Source organism: Neovison vison, chromosome 9, assembly GCF_020171115.1.
Source record: "Neovison vison isolate M4711 chromosome 9, ASM_NN_V1, whole genome shotgun sequence".
Classification (NCBI taxonomy): domain Eukaryota; kingdom Metazoa; phylum Chordata; class Mammalia; order Carnivora; family Mustelidae; genus Neogale; species Neogale vison.
Genome location: NC_058099.1, coordinates 34,776,375 through 34,793,073, shown reverse-complemented (window position 1 = coordinate 34,793,073; position 16,699 = coordinate 34,776,375). Strand labels below are relative to the sequence as shown.

At 46.6% G+C, this 16,699-nt stretch overlaps 1 long non-coding RNA gene across 1 annotated transcript in view; it reads left to right on the top strand.

Moving 5' to 3' along the window:
* LOC122917460 overlaps positions 1-16,699 on the top strand; it is a 78,629-nt gene that overhangs the window by 36,462 nt on the left and 25,468 nt on the right. Inside the window, exon 3 of the long non-coding RNA XR_006386395.1 lies at positions 4,081-4,174. This is a non-coding gene — a long non-coding RNA (uncharacterized LOC122917460). The remainder of the gene's footprint in view (positions 1-4,080; positions 4,175-16,699) is intronic.

Sequence of the window (16,699 nt, the reverse complement as noted above, 5' to 3'; positions counted from 1 at the left end):
ACAGATGAGAAAACTAAAGACCAGGAAGTTTCACTAACCCAAAGTCACCCAGCTCCTTTATTGCTGGAGATACTCACCAAGGTCCGTGTGACTCCAGTCTCTACATTTACCCACAGAGCTGCGCCTCCTCCCAGCCTGGTCTATGGAATGTAGTCTCCTGGTCTATGGAATGTGGGGACACGATCAGTCTTATCTCCTGCGGTGGTCTCTGGTGGAGCTCTGAGGAAGGTGTGGCTGTGCTTAGGAAACATTTTTTTCCTCTCAGGGAGCTGGAACCTGCCACTAGGGGGGGTGTCTTCTTTCCATTGTTCTTAGCCTGACCCTTTGGGGCCACCCAGAAGAACTCTGGTCCCCTTTCCCTGTGATAGTCAGAAATTTGTAATCAGCTCTTTCTGGGTCTTTGGAAAGACACATGTTTAGCTTTTCAAGAAATCAGAAAACACTTTCCAAAAGTAGTTGTAACGCGTGACACTCCAAACTGCAGTGTGTGCGTGTTACGGCTGCTGCGGACCCTTTCCGACGTGTGGTGGTGTCAGCCTTTATTCTCTCATCCATTCCAGGATGCAGTGGTATCTCACTGCGGCTGTGATTTGTGTGTTCCTGATGACGGATGGTGTTGAAAGTTTTTTCATGTACTTATTAGCCCTTTGTATATCTTCTTTTGTCAAGTGCCCCTTTAAATCTTTTGTCCACTTTTTAACAAAAAAGTGCTGTTTGCGTTTATTATTGAGTTGCAGGGTTTTATGTATTCTGGGCACAAATCTTTCATCAGATAAATATGTTGTGAATATCTTCTCTCATTTTATGGCTTCCCTATTTATTTTCTGGATGGTGTTTTTTGATGAGCAGATGTTTTAATTTTGATCAAGTCCATTTTCTCATTTTCCCCTCTATGATTTATACTCTGTGTCCTTTCAAAGAAATCTTTCATTCACAAAGGTATTTTCCTTTCTGTTTTCACTTTTATTTTTCAGTCTATCGTCCACCTTAAATGTATTTTGTATAAAGTGTGACACAGGGTCAAGATTCTTTGTTTTTCATATGAATATTAATTTGTTTCAGCACCATGTGTCAAAGACTTTTCCCTTTCCCCCTTTTATTGCTTTGGCATCTTTGTTAAAAATCAAGTGACAATATATGTGTGAACCTATCTCTGAATCTTCTGTTCCATGGATTTATCTGTCTGTCCTTTCACCAAAACCACACAATTTTGATTTTTACAGCTTTTTAAAAAAGATTTTATAGCTTTTTAAAAAAGATTTTATTTATTTATTTAACAGAGAGAGAGAGAGAGAGAGAGAGATCACAAGTAGTCAGAGAGGCAGGCGGGGGGGGGGGAGCAGACTCCCTGCTGAGTAGAGATTCCCGATGTGGGGCTCGATCCCAGGACCCTGAGATCTTGATTCTGGCTGAAGGCAGAGGCTCAACCCATGGAGCCACTCAGGCGCCCTGATTTTTATAACTTTATAGTAGATCTTAAAATCTGGTAGGTTAAGTCTTCTCATTTTGTAATTCATTTTCATGGTTGCTTTTCTTTTATTGGTCCTTTGCCTTTCCAAATAAAATTTAAAATCATCTTGCTGTAATCATCTGATTACAGTGGATCCTTACATCAATTTGAAGAAAATGGACATTATAATAACATTGAGTCTTCCAATCCATGATTTTTTCATTCAATTTTTAATTTATACATTTTATTTAGGTCTTTTAGATTCCTTTTGGTATTGTTTTGTAGTTTCAGTGTAGAAAAGTTTCACATCTTTTGTTAAATTGTTTGGTGCTTTTGAATGCTGCTATAAAGGGTATTTATTTTTAATACGATTTTCTAATTTTTCATTCCTAATATACAGATGTGCAGTTGATTTTCATAGTAGTTTATATACTGTGATATCTTTTTTTAAAATTTATTTATTTTTTATTTTATTTTCTTTTTCCAATTTATTTATTTTCAGAAAAACAGTATTCATTATTTTTTCACCACACCCAGAGCTCCATGCAAGCCGTGCCCTCTATAATACCCACCACCTGGTACCCCAACCTCCCACCCCTTATACTGTGATATCTTAAATTCACTTATTAGTTCTAGTAGTTTGTTCTTTGTAGATTTCTTAGAATCTCCTATATACACAGTCATGTCACTGACAAATAGAGACAAACGTAGTTCTTTCTTTGCAATCTGTATGCCTTTTATTTATTTTTCTTGTCTTACTGCATTAGCTAGATATTCTCCCTTTAATGCATCTTCTGAACCTCTTAATTTTGGTAAAAGTCAGTGTTTGAAAAGGTGTCAGTGGTTTTTGCCTTCCTTAAAAAAAAAAAGGCACAAATTATCAGTTGCAAAAGTCCCTTCTATTTACAGGGGTGGTATTTTTCCAGACTTAAGAACAAACTCAGTAATTTGGCTCTCCTTTTTCTTGTCATGGGATGAAATTTAATTTGCACTGCAGTTTTTAGAGCTGTTTGCTAAGTGCTCCTAGTCTTTCCACTTTCTGAACACAAGGTAGCACTGTATTTCTTTGGTACCTCATGGTTCAGTGGGGCTGTGTGACTGGTTTCAGCCCATATGTGAGTGCTGAAATGATATGTGTCACTTCTACACCAGGGCATTGAATTACTACTAATGCAGGAGTCTCTGGAACTCTCTTTTTCCTCTAGCACATTAACCAATGATGTTTCAGGTGAAAGGTACTCCATCTGTCTGGAGCTCTGAATGTCTGCAATGAGCAGAGCCTCCCCACTTCTCCCCCTTTCCCCTTCCCTCCACTCCCACTGACCCACAATGGACATATGGCTTGAGGTAGAAACGATGTTTTATTGTTTTAAGGCACTGAGATTTTTTTGTTACAGCAGCATTACCTCGCCTATCCTGACTGATACAACTTGCATAACACTTTAAAAGAGAGATGACTAAACAAACTGATAGGTGGAGGCAATGTAAGAAAATACATTGTTTTATTTTTCTTTCAGTGAGACAAAGGACACATACCCCTAGAGAAACCAGCAGTGAGCCAAATCCCAGAATCTTATGTAGGCCTTATGTACAACCAGATCCCTAGGGCCCAGCACATCCCATACATTCAAAAAAGGTGCTTGCTTGCATTCAGTTAAGTCAGGGTTCTCCCTTTAACTTGTGCTTGGAAAGTAGAAGCATCGCATTTTCCTTCACTTTCCTACACTAGTTTCTTGCCTGCATACAGGAATGGCAAAAACAACTTGTCCTCTTGAGTTGTTGGGAAAAATTGTGCTGATTATAAAACGCTTTGCAAAATGTAAAATCCTATCTAAGTGGCAATTTTCTCCATTGCTCTGCCAATTGTAATAAATAAATATTGTTTTTAAAGTTGGCTCCTGGCTTGCTTTCCAGTGACCATCCCATCAAACACTCTAACATGCCTAGTATTATTGTCCACTCTGGATTTGCATGTGTGTGCATGGCGTTTGTGTAATGCTGTTTACTGAGGAGTTGAGTAAGGCCATCTTGTAGCAATAAAACTTGAGAACAATGTCATACTCCACTGGAGACAAGATGGGTCAGTACAGCTCACTCAGGACAACTGTGCTATATGTTCCCCAAGGGCAGGGAGCTTGTTTCAAGTAATTTCTGCAGCCTTAGTGTGCCTGAATTAGGGAAATGTTCTCTATGGTTGTTAAATTTTTTCAATTGTTGGCGCAGCTTGGATTGAGACCCTAGGTTCCTGGTTAATGTTGTAGCACCATGGGTAGAGTCCAGGAACTCCCATAAAATAGACACCTGATGATGGTTAAATTTATGTTCACTGACCGCCTATTGCAGACCACATGCTAGGAACTAAGAGGGATGTAAAGATTACTGACATAGTCCCCCATCCCAGTGAGCTTCCAGTTGTAAGGGGCTAAGGAAGACATTCATCCATCCATTCATTCATTCACCTGTTCAGTCATTGATTCTACTAGCACTAATACCACTAATATTTATATATTCCAGGTACCATTCTAGCTACAAAACAAAGTCTCAGCTGTCATAGAAGTGTATATTCAAATGGGATACAGACATTTATCAAATAATTACAGTCATAGATAATTTATTGTAATCTCTGATAGGTGCTGCTCTAGAAGACTTTGGAGTGCCATGAGGACAAGAAAACAAGAGGAATAGACTTTGTCAGGGAGGAACAGCCAAGGAAGACTTCTCTGAGTAAGTGTCCTTTGAGTTGAGACCTAAAGGATGAATTAACAGTTATCCAGTCTGGGGTCTGGTGGGGGAGGGGAAACAACAGGTAAAAGAAATAATACATTTAATACAAGACAGACTATATGATGGCCTCCAAAAGAGAGACAGATAACATGCAACAGGAGGTCCCAGAACAATTCTCATTATTAGTAGGGAAATGAGAAAGGCTGCTTACAAGAGATAGTGCTTAAGCTGGGCCTGAAAGACAGGAAGGAAGGACCCTCACGGGTGGAACGAGAAAAAATATAAGCAAAGACCCAGAGGCAACAGGGTAGTGGGTGAAAAATCTAGGGCAGACTGTGAAGAGTCTTGAATAAGGCTAAGGAGTTTGGTCCTCCCCTGCTGGGGGAGAGTCACTGAAGGTGTTAGAACAGGACAGTGATGAGATCAGACAACTTGAATGAGAGAGGCTCTTTTGTTCCCCTGGAGACAACTTTGCCTGTAACCCAAAAGGATATCAGAGTCCCTAACCTCCCTGGAGCCCAGATAGGGGTTCCAGTGGTCAACTCTCCTCCACCTACAGAGAGAAACCCCCAAAGTCTTGAGGAGATGGTGCAGGAGAGTAGGGGAATGGGGCAAACAGGGTCCTAAAGCTGGGAGGTCCCTGCTGGCAAGAGAGTATGTCCGTGAGCACGATACCCGAAGTGGCTCAGAGCAGGGTGCTGTATGTGTGCCAGCTGTTGTGAAACAGGCTGATGTGAGAAAGGGCCTTGTATTAGTTTTAGGGCTCGTTAATGTGCAAAGAAAAGAATCCTAATTTAGTCTAAAATAAAGACTAAACAGAAGTAACTGAGCCATGGAACTGGGTACCTTCAGGGGATTGTAGTGGCTTTAAGTATGGTTGAATCCAGGGCTTAAACCAAGTCATTAGGATTCTCTCTCTCTCTCTCTCTCTCTCTCTCTACCTCTTGGGTGTGTTTCCATCTATCATTGCAGTTGGGCTTCCTTTATGCAGGTGAAGAAAAGACGTTTTGAAAGTCCTAGTCTTACACTGCAGCAGAGAGAGGGAGTTTCTATGTCAGTGTATAAATCCCAGGGAAGCACTCTGGTTGGCCTGGAGGGGTCATGTGCACATCTCTTGGACCAGTGACTATTGCCACAGAGAGGGTACTGCCCTGAGATTGATTGAAGCCCCAGCCAAATCACACACAGTGGAGGAGAGCACAGCCCCAATGAAAGCAAAGCTGAGCTGACAAAAATCACCCAGAGCCATACGGCTCTTTTCTCAGGTTGTCAAGCATAGGGCAAGTCACTCATATGAGTATGTTTATATTCCTCCTAAAAATCTGGGAGACTGGATCATTTAAGGAGAGAATAATACTAATTGTACATATTTAAATGAGATTTGGAAAACAGGCATGGTCGATAGTTTCCACATGGCAAGATTAATGAAAGCTGTAGAGTTATTTTCAGTAGGGGTTTAGTTGCTCCTCCAAGGGGTTTTGATGTCAAGGGTTAGGTGGCACTGTTATTTTGGGGGAAAGAGCCTCAGAATGAGGGCAGGTCACCTGAGCTCTGTCTCTGGGCCTGCTCACAGCTCACTCTGTGATTTTAGATTTCCTCTCTGGACCTCAGTTTACCCATCTTGACAATGAGAGGCCTGATGTCTGCTGGTAGAGCTCATGGACTGCAGCCCACTCTTGCACTGTCATCTTCTCTTAAATCACACTGCAGGGGATACCCACTGGGCCCCACAAGCACAGGAAGCCTCAGTGAGCACGTGTCTTCTGCCCTGACAAGCTGCTCTCTGAGGACAGAGAGGCTTGGGCTGGGGTTAAGAATGAACGAAAGCTCCGTGTTCCTGAAGCCCTGGCCCTGCCCCCCAACAGGGGCTCACAAAGAGGGCATTTACCTGAATAGGTTTCTGAGAAGCAGATGCACAGAGTTACGGAGACCCTGGGCTAGAAGATCCTGAAAGGTCCTTGTGCCAGGTCTGCCATCCTCTGCTGGAGGTGCCTCCCGAGCAGCCCGGAGAGGACTTCTCCAGCCCCTGCTGCACACACCCCTGCATGGCACACTTCCGTCCTTGGGCCCCTCCAGAGTACGGCTTGCCCTGACAGCTTGCTACAAGTCCCAGTGGCAGAGGAGAGTCTCCCCGTCACAAAAAGCTCAGGATGGCCTGAGCACTGAGCAAGGAAGCGGCAGGAGCAGGAGATGAGGGGCAAAAGAAGGCAGCACTTAAAGATCGAAATGGACTCTGAATTCTTCCCTGAGGACTAGGGGATACTTCTGAAGGATATTAGGCAAGAGAGAAAGTTGGTCCATTAGAAAGGCCCCCAAACTATGATATGGAGGACAGTAGGGCCAAACTGGTGCCTAAACCCCAGGGAGATGATGGATGTCCATGCTGTGGAGTTGATGGGGGAAGACAGAAAGGCTGACCAAGAGGCATTTGGTGACCCAGTAGCTGGAGGATGGTGCCCAAATCAGAGGACAGAGGCTGCAGGTGCCATTGGCTGGGGTGGGCACCTGCCCTGAGTTCATTGGTAGGCATAGGGCATGTGAAGTTTCTGGGTGGCCCTCTGGAGATTCCAGGAGATTCCACAGTAGTGAGGTGGGAGGTTCAGACCGGCTTCCCAGATCCATGCCAGCCTGGAGGCTGCAGTAATGTTTTACCTGCCCCGGATGTCTGACAGAGAGAAGTGGTCTGATTCTAGCTGGAGCCATCATTTCTGAACAGGGATTTCAGTGCCTTTCTTCCTTTGGGAAGATTCTTTTTTTTTTTTTTAATTTATTTATATGACAGAGATCACAAGTAGGCAGCAGGCGGCGGGGGCGGGGGGAGCAGGCTCCCTGCTGAGCAGAGAGTCTGATGCGGGGCTTGATCCCAGGGTTCGATCCCAGGACCCTGAGATCATGACTTGAGCCGAAGGCAGAGGCTTAACCCACTGAGCTACCCAGGTGCCCTGAGAAGATTCTTGAGCGTCCTGAGACGCTCCCAACTCTCTGGGTACAAGGAGACCCAGGCCAGTGTGGAAAGAGGGTGGAGGCTGAAGGAGAGGAAAGGCAGGCAGGTGCACAGGTGTGCAGCTGCCAGCGGGCGGGCAGGGCTCACACCAACACAATATGTGAGTGTGCATTCCTGTTTTACTGAACACTCCTGGTGAAGTAGTTCTCATCTGCAAGGGGCCACTCTAGAGGATATTAGCATTTGCCTCTGATTAAGAATGGGGACTAGTGGGTTATGGGTTAAGCCGCTGCCTTCGGCTCGGGTCATGATCTTAGGGTCCTGGGATCGAGTCCCACATCGGGCTCTCTGCTCAGCGGGGAGCCTGCTTCCTCCTCTCTCTGCCTGCCTGCCTCTCTGCCTGCTTGTGATCTCTGTCTGTCAAATAAATAAATAAAATCTTTAAAAAAAAAAAAAAAAGAAAGAATGGGGACTAGTTCCTTGGGTCAAAATTTAAAGAATTTAGCCATTTAAAAGGCCTAGGAACTGGTGAGAGGGGGAAGATCAAATGAGAGGGCTATAAAAATGAGTTTCAATAAAAGGAAAAAAAATGATTGTACAAGCGATATGTGATTATATTTATGAAATAGAAGTGTAGTAGATATTGAAGAAAAGGAGAGACTATCCTTCCTGCCCTCCCCGCTTTGCTTCAGGTGGTTGTAGGGGAGGGGGAGGGCTGGGTTCCCCACCCTTGGTCCTGGAGGGTCAGTCCAGTGTGGGTGGGGAGGGAGGTTGGGGGACAGGCATGGTTGGGAAGGTCACACACCCTGGTGGGTGGCCTGAGCCCTCCATCTGGAGCCTGTGGACCTAGGCTCTGGCCCCCTGCCCCTCTCTGGCCTTGGCTGTTTCCTCCGGAAAATGGGCCGAGGTGCCTGTGGGGCCTCCAGCCAGGGGGCTGGGCTGATGATGGGCATGAGGCAGGGGACGGAGGGAGCTGGCTGGAAGCTGGTAATTAATAAATGAAATGCCCTGGGACTGCTGCTGAGCCGCCTCAGATGACATATCTGTCGCGGGCTCGGCAAACCATTAAATGACCATTTTCTGACAGAACGACTTCCCCGCTTGCCAGGACATATTTTCTCTTCTGGCCCTCTCCTCTGCAGCTCCCCTCCCCCACAGCTCCCTCCCCCATTACTCTGCCCTCCCTGCTGTGCCACTGTCCCCTCTGTCTCTGCCTTTCTCTGTGTACATGTATCTCTGTGTCTCTAGGTGCCCCCTCTCCCTCTGTCTCTGTGTGTCTCTGCCTGTCTCTCATCCCCCTCCCACTGGAGCATCTCTTCTCTTTGTAGCTGCCTTTCTTTTTCTCAGGTCTCTGGCCCTCTCTTCTCCCAGGCTGCTCTCTCTCTCTCTCCCCACCCCGAGTCCCTGCCCACTCCACTCCCCCCCACCTCCGTTTCTCCCAGTCTGTGTAAGGTTTAACTACCCCCCCACCCCCCTCATCTGGCTCAGCCTACCCCCTCCTTGCCTCCCCCCCTCCCCGGCTGCCTGACGGCTCCAGTTCATTTCTGCCTGTTTAATTGGGCCCCGGATGAGTTTGGTCGACAGGGCCATTCATCATGTGGCCGCGGCTGGCGGCGGAGCCCGGGGGAGCGGGGCTGACAGCTCCGCCAGGCTGGGATGCGGCCTGCGTCGGGAAGTTCACATATTTGGGCATTAGTGCAGCTATTAGTTTAACAAGCTTCGTTTATCCTTGTCACTACCACTTCAGCTTCCCATGTAATCATTTGAAATGTAGATTACAGCCAGACAAATGGGACAGCGCAAGACGCGCAGGGTGGAGGGAGTGACACGCAGCTCGTTAGGGCCGCCTTCCCAGCCCCATCCCTTTCCAGGCAAGGCTTTGATTAGCTTAATATTCACATGATTTCAGTGGGAAGCACCAGTCACCTGTGCCAAGCCCCTGGCGCTGGGCCGAGGTGCCCAGGGTGTACCTAGGTGACGGGCCAGGTCCTGCCAGGGTGGGGTTCCTCTGGTTCAAAGACCACCCACCCTGCAAGGAAACATGTGGGTGGCCAGGGCCCCAGAGTCTGCCCCTGAAACCTCTCCCCAAGTGGTCTTCTTCCCAGGACAAGGTGGCTTCCAGACTTTGGCTGCTCCCTCCAGCTCTGATTTTGTCACCCTGGGCTAGTGTCTCCCTGTGTGACCTGAGCAAGGTATGGCCTTCTCTGGGCCCCCCTCTGGAAAGGGGGGTTTCAGATTGAATCAGGTGGGCCCACTTTTCTCCATTCCCCTGCCAAGCCCCCTCACCTTGGTTCCTTTGATGGGATCCCCCAGTGTCCAGTCATTTCAGTTCTTTATCTGGTAGACTGAGGGCCCTTTTCAAAAGGTAAACCTGGCTTTCTGCCTGTTCTGAAGGCTCTCATGGCCCTCAGAAGGAAGGCAGAAGCCCTTTATCGGGCTTGGGGTGAAGACAGGGGAAAGGAAGGCTCCCTGACGTACCACTGCCCACCCTCCAGCTTTCCTTCTGGCTGCACCTCCTTTGTCTACATGCTGCTTCCTGCATGCCTGGCCCTTGTCAAAAGCTTGGAGCCCTCTCTCAGCCACTGGGGTTTGGTGCATGCTGTTTTTCATGCCACTCTCTCTGTGGCCTCTCCCCCAGCTCCTTCTCTCAGACATCATTCTCATCCTTCTAATTCTTTATTTAGATGTTCCTTCCTCTAAGAAATCTGCTCTCCCTGGGCCCTTCTGCCTAGTGTCTGTCTTGTGTGCACCTCAGAGCCCCAAACCCGCCTGCACTAGCACTTCATGCCTGTGCTCGAACTCTTGCTTGCATCCCGCACTGGACTGCACACTCCGTAAGGGCAGGGCCTCCCTTGCACTGGACCCGGCCCTGGCCGCTGCCCAGCCAGTGTTCGTTGAAAGAGGAGGGGGAGCACAGGGAGTGCCATGCCTGAACCACCTTGGACAGAGGCCGCTGTGCACCAACATTCCTTGAGCAACAGATGCGTTATGCCAAGGCTCCTCCTTTCTGGCTCCCTCTCCCGCATCCTGCTAACTGTGCCCAGCTCCAGAAGGGCCAGAGTCTGATTCTCTGGGGGGACTCCTAAATCAGTCAGGGTCTAGGAGAAAATGGTTAGCCTACTCAAGAGGGTTCAACTGAGGAGGATTTACTCTGCAGAGCTGTGAGCAGACTAGGGAGACCAGCATGGGATGGTGAGGCATCCATGGGGAGCTGTCCCACCCTAAGGCCTGAAGGGCAAGGGCGAGGGAATATTGTTCCAGAAGCTGGAGAAAATAGGAACCCATTGAAGAGGGGCTGAAAGAAGATGTAAACAGAAAGCAGTCACCACAGAGTGGGGGTGAGGCAAGGAAGGGCTGGGGATGAACCCTCTGGCCTCCTGCTCTTCTCTCCCTCTAGTGTCTGACTGGGGCCCCCCAGAGGGCCCCAGGGGTTGCATGGTGTCCGTAGAGATTAACCTCCTGGGATACAGAGCAGGGAAGAGGGAAAAAAAGGTGGGGGGATGACTTGGTAGGAGTCAGGGTATGGGACAGATGGAGAATACCCCCATACTCCTCAACATTGCCAGAGCCCAGCCCCTCTGCAGAGAGGCCAGGACCTCCCCAGAAGGGCCTCAAGCAAACAGGCCTCTGGCTAAAGTGGAGAGGGTGCCCCAAGGCAGGGACATGGGTGCCAGCTGCCTTGTACATCATCCCTTCACTAGTACCTCTCCATGCTCAGCCCAGCCCAGCCCCGGGCAGTCCTAAACTGTTTCTCTTCTCACCTCTCTCCCTGCTGATCGGCTTGTCTCTGTTTTCTTCCTGACACCTTCTGAATAATGACAGCAGACCTTGAAGCCAACGAGTCGTGAATCAAAGTGGCTTCTCAATATCATAAAAGAGATGTTGTAAACCCCAAACATAAAGATCGTTTTATCTTTATTAATAGTTTAATGCATCTGAGAAAGCTATTTGACATTTTTTACACCTCCAACTCTTTCCTTCATGCATTGCTGGTCAGATTACACCAGGGTTCAGCCACTTAAATCCACTTAATAACTGACTAAATTCCACACTGAATTTACATTGAGCTACAGGCTGATTCTAGGATACAGATGAATTTTCTAGGAAAAACAAACAAATAAACAAAAAACCCACACCAACGTCCTGACTCCAAAGTTGTAAATCTGCTTTAATAATGAGAAAGGAATTAGTTAAAGTATTGGGATTAATGTCCTGTTTAACAGCACTTCCCGGTGAAGACTCTGCAGCACAAAGTGAAGAAATGTATCTCAATTAATAACTGAGAGTATTTTCTTTACCTATTTAATTAAAGTGCTGCCCTTGCAAACACATAATGTGAAATTAATTAAAAACACATGGAATTTGGGGCATGGAGAATAATTCAACTCCTCCCAATGGCTGGCAGGCCCAGTACACATCAGTGCGTGACACTGTGAAGAGAAAGGTTTGGTTACTAATGACATCTGAATTGGAATAACATCTAATTAATTGGCTAATTGTTTCTATTGTACACCATCACCACCACCATAGCCACATCACAAAAACACAAGCAAACACGTATGCTACATTTAATACATACATGCACACACACTGGAGCCCAGCACATCACCTTCAAACATACAACCCCACGCTCTGGGTGCTTACATGCAAATATTCTCTCACAAGAGACACACATGGATAAATCCATAGATGACACACAAATACTCCCAAGTAAAGGTCAGTGAAGAAAGGAGAAAAACATGTTCTCTGCTTCTCCCCAACTTCCCAGAAAGAAAAAAAAAATGTAACTGTCAGAAATGTGATAGGACTGCCGAAGACATATAGAAAAAGCTCAGACAAACCATGTAAGTTGTGAAACATAAATCCCAATTCTATTTGTTCTGCGACAGTGTATAAACCACACATTTTTCAATAAGATAGAAAATTAAAATCCTCACCAGGTTTAGAATTGCTTGGGGAAGTTAGATAGCCTAATGTCCTGGGGAAAGGAGAAGCAACTGTTGGCCAGTCGAGGGCTGAAGGATGCTTCAGGACCATGGACAGCAAGGCTCAGCTGGCCTCCCTTCTTCATTCTGGAGTTGCTCTAAATGTGTTCACACACCCAGAGCTGCGATTGGTCAGACATTCCATAAGCATAGTCTCTACTTGAAAAATTCCTCGATAGGTTCAATTCCTGGGGAGTCCCCCGGCAGCTGTAATCTGCATGTAGCTCCTGGGCTGTGCCTTCTGCTCCCCCAAATCTGTAGTCTGTCCTTTCCCCCCACTGAAGTTCACTTGATTCATCACAAACCTCTAAGTAGCCCAGGAGTTTTTCCTGTGCTTTGGTTCCAAATGGCTTAACATCTTCCTCACAAGGAATTCTCCCCAGTGACTATCCAATATTAACTAAAGCCAGTTAACCACAGACCGTAGAGAATTAGATAATGTTACAATATTCTGTTCAAAAATAGTGTTTATGTATCCTCACCTTGGGTTTCCCTTTCCCTAAGCCAGTTTGTTACTGATGAGGAAATGTCCAAGATTTCTTGAAAAATCTCTTCGTTTTTAGGGTATTTGCTGTGGAATATCTCCAAACCATTTGAAGACTAAATAATGACATCCTTTGGTTTGTTTTCATCCTGCATCATTCTTCCTCCGAATAAAGCTTCCTGGATCAGGCACACAGGTTTCTCTTTGCAGAAGCCCCCCTCCCCCATGGTTTGTCCTTCATGGACTGCCCCTCCCCAGCCACTGTTTTTGATAGTTTCCCCCAGACACCTTCTGTTGACAGGCAGTCTGCTGCCGTGGCAGCCTGATGCTTCTTTGGCTTGGGGGTAATTTCCATTGACAGGTACCTCATTGTGGCCAGAGTTCTGCAGTTTCATTCTCCACTTTTACCAGTACTTGGGTGGGTACCAGTGTTGATTGAGATCCAGCTCATTGGCTACACAGGATCAACTGTCTGAGGACTTCAGACCTTTTGAAAGATAAAGATTACCCCAGGCGAGGCTAGACCCAATGAGCCCTCAGTCTCTCTAATCTCTCATCTTTGACCCTGAGTCTTCATGGTTAGTACTTGGTCCTTTGCCTTTGATTCACTTAGAATCATGGAGACGTTGAGATGGAAGGGTTGGAGAGTGTGTGCTGGAGAGCACTGTGCCGATGGAGAGGCTGAGCCCCAGGTAAGGACCTTCTGACACGGGTGTGACAGCAATCAGGCAGGAAGATGACCGTGCTCTCGTGGTCTCAGCTGGTCCCTCTTGAGTTTCTGAAGCAGAAACTCTGTCCTCTGCTATCCTCATACAAGTAGGCCATATCTTTCATCTGCCTTCAGTTCAGTTCAACAAACACTTGCTTAGTATGGATGAGTTAAATGAATAAAGGAAGGAATCTGTACTCTGAACCAGGCAGAGCGCTATAGGTAAGGTAGTGTGGCAGAAATGGCTGCTTATGTTCCAGTATCCACTCTCCCCTCTTCCCGTGGTAACAGAATTTGTAGCTGGACAAATAGGGCCACTCAGTATAAAGATCTCATTCCCCAGTTTCCCTTTCAACCAGATGTGACTGTGTGATTTAGCTGTGGCCAGTGGGATATAGGCCACATCTTGGACCAGAAGTGCCAGGTAACCGGTTCCTGGAACATCACTTAAGAGAGCTGCTTCCCTTTTGTTTGTGCCCTTTATTCTGCTCCCTGGAATCCTGATGCTGCCATCTTGGACCTTGGGGATGAGGGACTAAAAGGAGGTCCCTGTGGGTCTCCTGCAGCCAAGTCGCCCTAGCAACCCTGATCAGCAGCCTCCAGACTCCATATGTGAGAGAGGGTAATCTTCTGCTTATTTAAGCTACTGTTATTCTGGGGTTTTTAGGCATTCAGAGCTTATTTATTCTATCATGGGTAGTAAAATAAATACTAAAGAGTTTTTAAATTTTTTCTATTCTTTCTAGCTTTGCAAGAAAACATTGGACTCTTTCAAAAGGAAATTTTATCAAGAAACTAGACTCTCTAGCTAAAAATAAAGAGAAATAAAGAGCTATGTGTATATCCACATATACACATACTCTATATGCATAAATTATCGGAAAGAATTAGAAGAGACTGTAGTCCTGGGAAAGAACTAGGGGCCTCAGGGTTGGGGTGGGAATGAGACTCAACTGCCCTTTTTTGCTCTGAATTTTTTTCACACATGTATGTGTTATCTTTTACTAATGCAAAAATCTAAAAATGAAGGAAATACCATTTTATACCTTAGAGGCCCCCAGTCTGGTGGTCACTATCAGAGGAATATTTTCAGTATTGCCAAATGGACATCCGGCTCCTCTTTCAGTGTCTCAATGGTGGGGTGCCTACGTCCTCCCCAAATAGCTTAATCTCTCCATGGAGAGGGAGAAAAACAACAAACATGCCACCCTCTGAACCTGTTTCTGCATCTGGGGAAGAGATAGGCCATCCTCGCAGGGCTGTGGCAACTGTACCCAGGGAGCAGGCTCATCCTAACTGCTCAGCAAAGGTACTGACGGCTGGTAACACATCCCATGCCAGCTTGCCGTTCCTGTGTGTCCCACAATACCTTGTAGATGCTGCTTGCTCCTACAACAATTGTCCTGCTGTGGCTGGACTCCTCACCCCCAGATGGGGAGCTCCCTGAGGGCAGGGATCATATACCATTCATCTCTGTTTCCATCCCCTGTGCCCAGACAAGACCCTGGCCTGGAGCAGAGATCAAGGAGCATTTACTGGCTGAAGTAAAAGGAGAAAACAACTGGCAATTCATTTGAATTCCCAGAAACTCCAGTTGACTGATGATTTTGACTGGATGTTTAGTTTTTCCTGGATTCAACATTCAGTTGAACCCAAGGAGTGTCGAGGTGAGGCATGATAGGGGAAGGGAACTCTGGGAGCTGTGCCCGAAGGTACCACCCAGCCAGTGCTTCTCTTACCAGGAAGAAGAAAATCCTCTTGGCATCTCCATGAGGACTTCACTGTTTCTGGTTCAGGGCATTAAGCACTCGCAAGCTCAGCCCACTGCAGAGTGCAGGGACTCTAGAGACTCTGCTCTGGGGTCACACAGCCTGGCTCTGTGTCTTGACCCCGCTGTTCACCAGCTGTGTGAGCTGGGGCAAAATATCTGAGCTCTCCTTGCCTTAGCTTCCTCACCTGTAAAAGGATGGTAATAAGTGTACTTATCTCACTAGGTTAATGTTGTAAGGAGTTCATGAGATAATGCATGTGAAATCAGTTTATTAAGGAGGCACAACTCTATGAGTTATAAACATGATTTAACTCTTTCCCAACTCCCCCAGCTGTGCTATATAGAACTATCATCTCCCGGGGCGCCTGGGTGGCTCAGTGGGTTAAAGCCTCTGCCTTTGGCTCGGGTCATGATCCCAGGGTCCTGGGATCAAGCCCCACATCAGGCTCTCTGCTCGGCAGGGAGCCTGCTTCCTCCTCTCTCTCTGCCTGCCTCTGCCTACTTGTGATTTCTGTCTGTCAAATAAATAAATAAAATCTTAAAAAACAAAACAAAACAACTATCCTCTCCCTTTTCCAGTAGGGCAGCAGGATCTTTATTGACCTCACGGTCCCATTTTAGAACTTTCTAGTAAATACCATCATTTACTAGATAATACAAATGATTTCTCGTAAACCAAAGCTGTTTCATTCTGGAACTTAATACTCTGTTCTTTTTGAAACATTAGGCTCAAACATAGCTCAAAGCTGATAGTCTACCCTCATCCCTCTGAGTAGACTAGATCTTTCTCTGGTTCCATAGCCTAAAGAGAAACTGTATTAGTTCTCTATTGCTACATAACAAATTACCACAAACTCAGTGGCTTAAAACCACAGAATCTTCTTATATCCCAGTTTCTGCAGGTCAGGAGTTTGGCATGACTTAGCTTGGTCCCCTCCTTGAAGTCTCCCAAGACTGAAATCCAGTATTGGCTGGGGCTTCAATTTCATTTAAGGCTTGGGGTCCTCTTCCAAGTTCACTGATTATTGGCAGAATTTGCTCTTTGTGGTTATACAACCGATACCCTCAGCCCCTGGAGGCTGCTCACCATTCCCTGCCACATGGCTCTCTCTACAACATGAGCTTCTGCTTCTTCAAGGCCAAAAAAAGCAGGGTGTCTACTTCTCTGACCTCTAGATAGTCTTAAAGAAATCATCTGCTTATGGTAATCTCCCCTTTGATTAACTTAAAGTAAACTGCTTAGGGACTTTCATAACATCCGCAGGGTCTCCTTACCTTTATCTTTGTGTGGTAATCCCATGTGCCTCCCCTCCCCAACTCCTGCACACCGTTTCTGGCTGTGGGAAATCTTCCTCTGCTTCTTCTCTGTCCCCCAGCCCCACCAAAGGCTACTGTCACCACCGCATAGCCTCCAGCTTTCAGATGTCTCACCAGGGGGAAGGGTCTTTGGGGCGGGGTTCTAGCAGGATGGTGTAAAGGTGGTATGCAACTCTGGTGCCCCACAACCCTTAGGGCTTACCCATGTTTCTGCCTGGTCTCCTTTGCCTGCTTCAGTAAACACAAGGACAGGTCACCAAATCTGCAGGCCATACAGGAGTGAAATTCCAGTCTTCCCTTCTTGCTCTTAAAGCC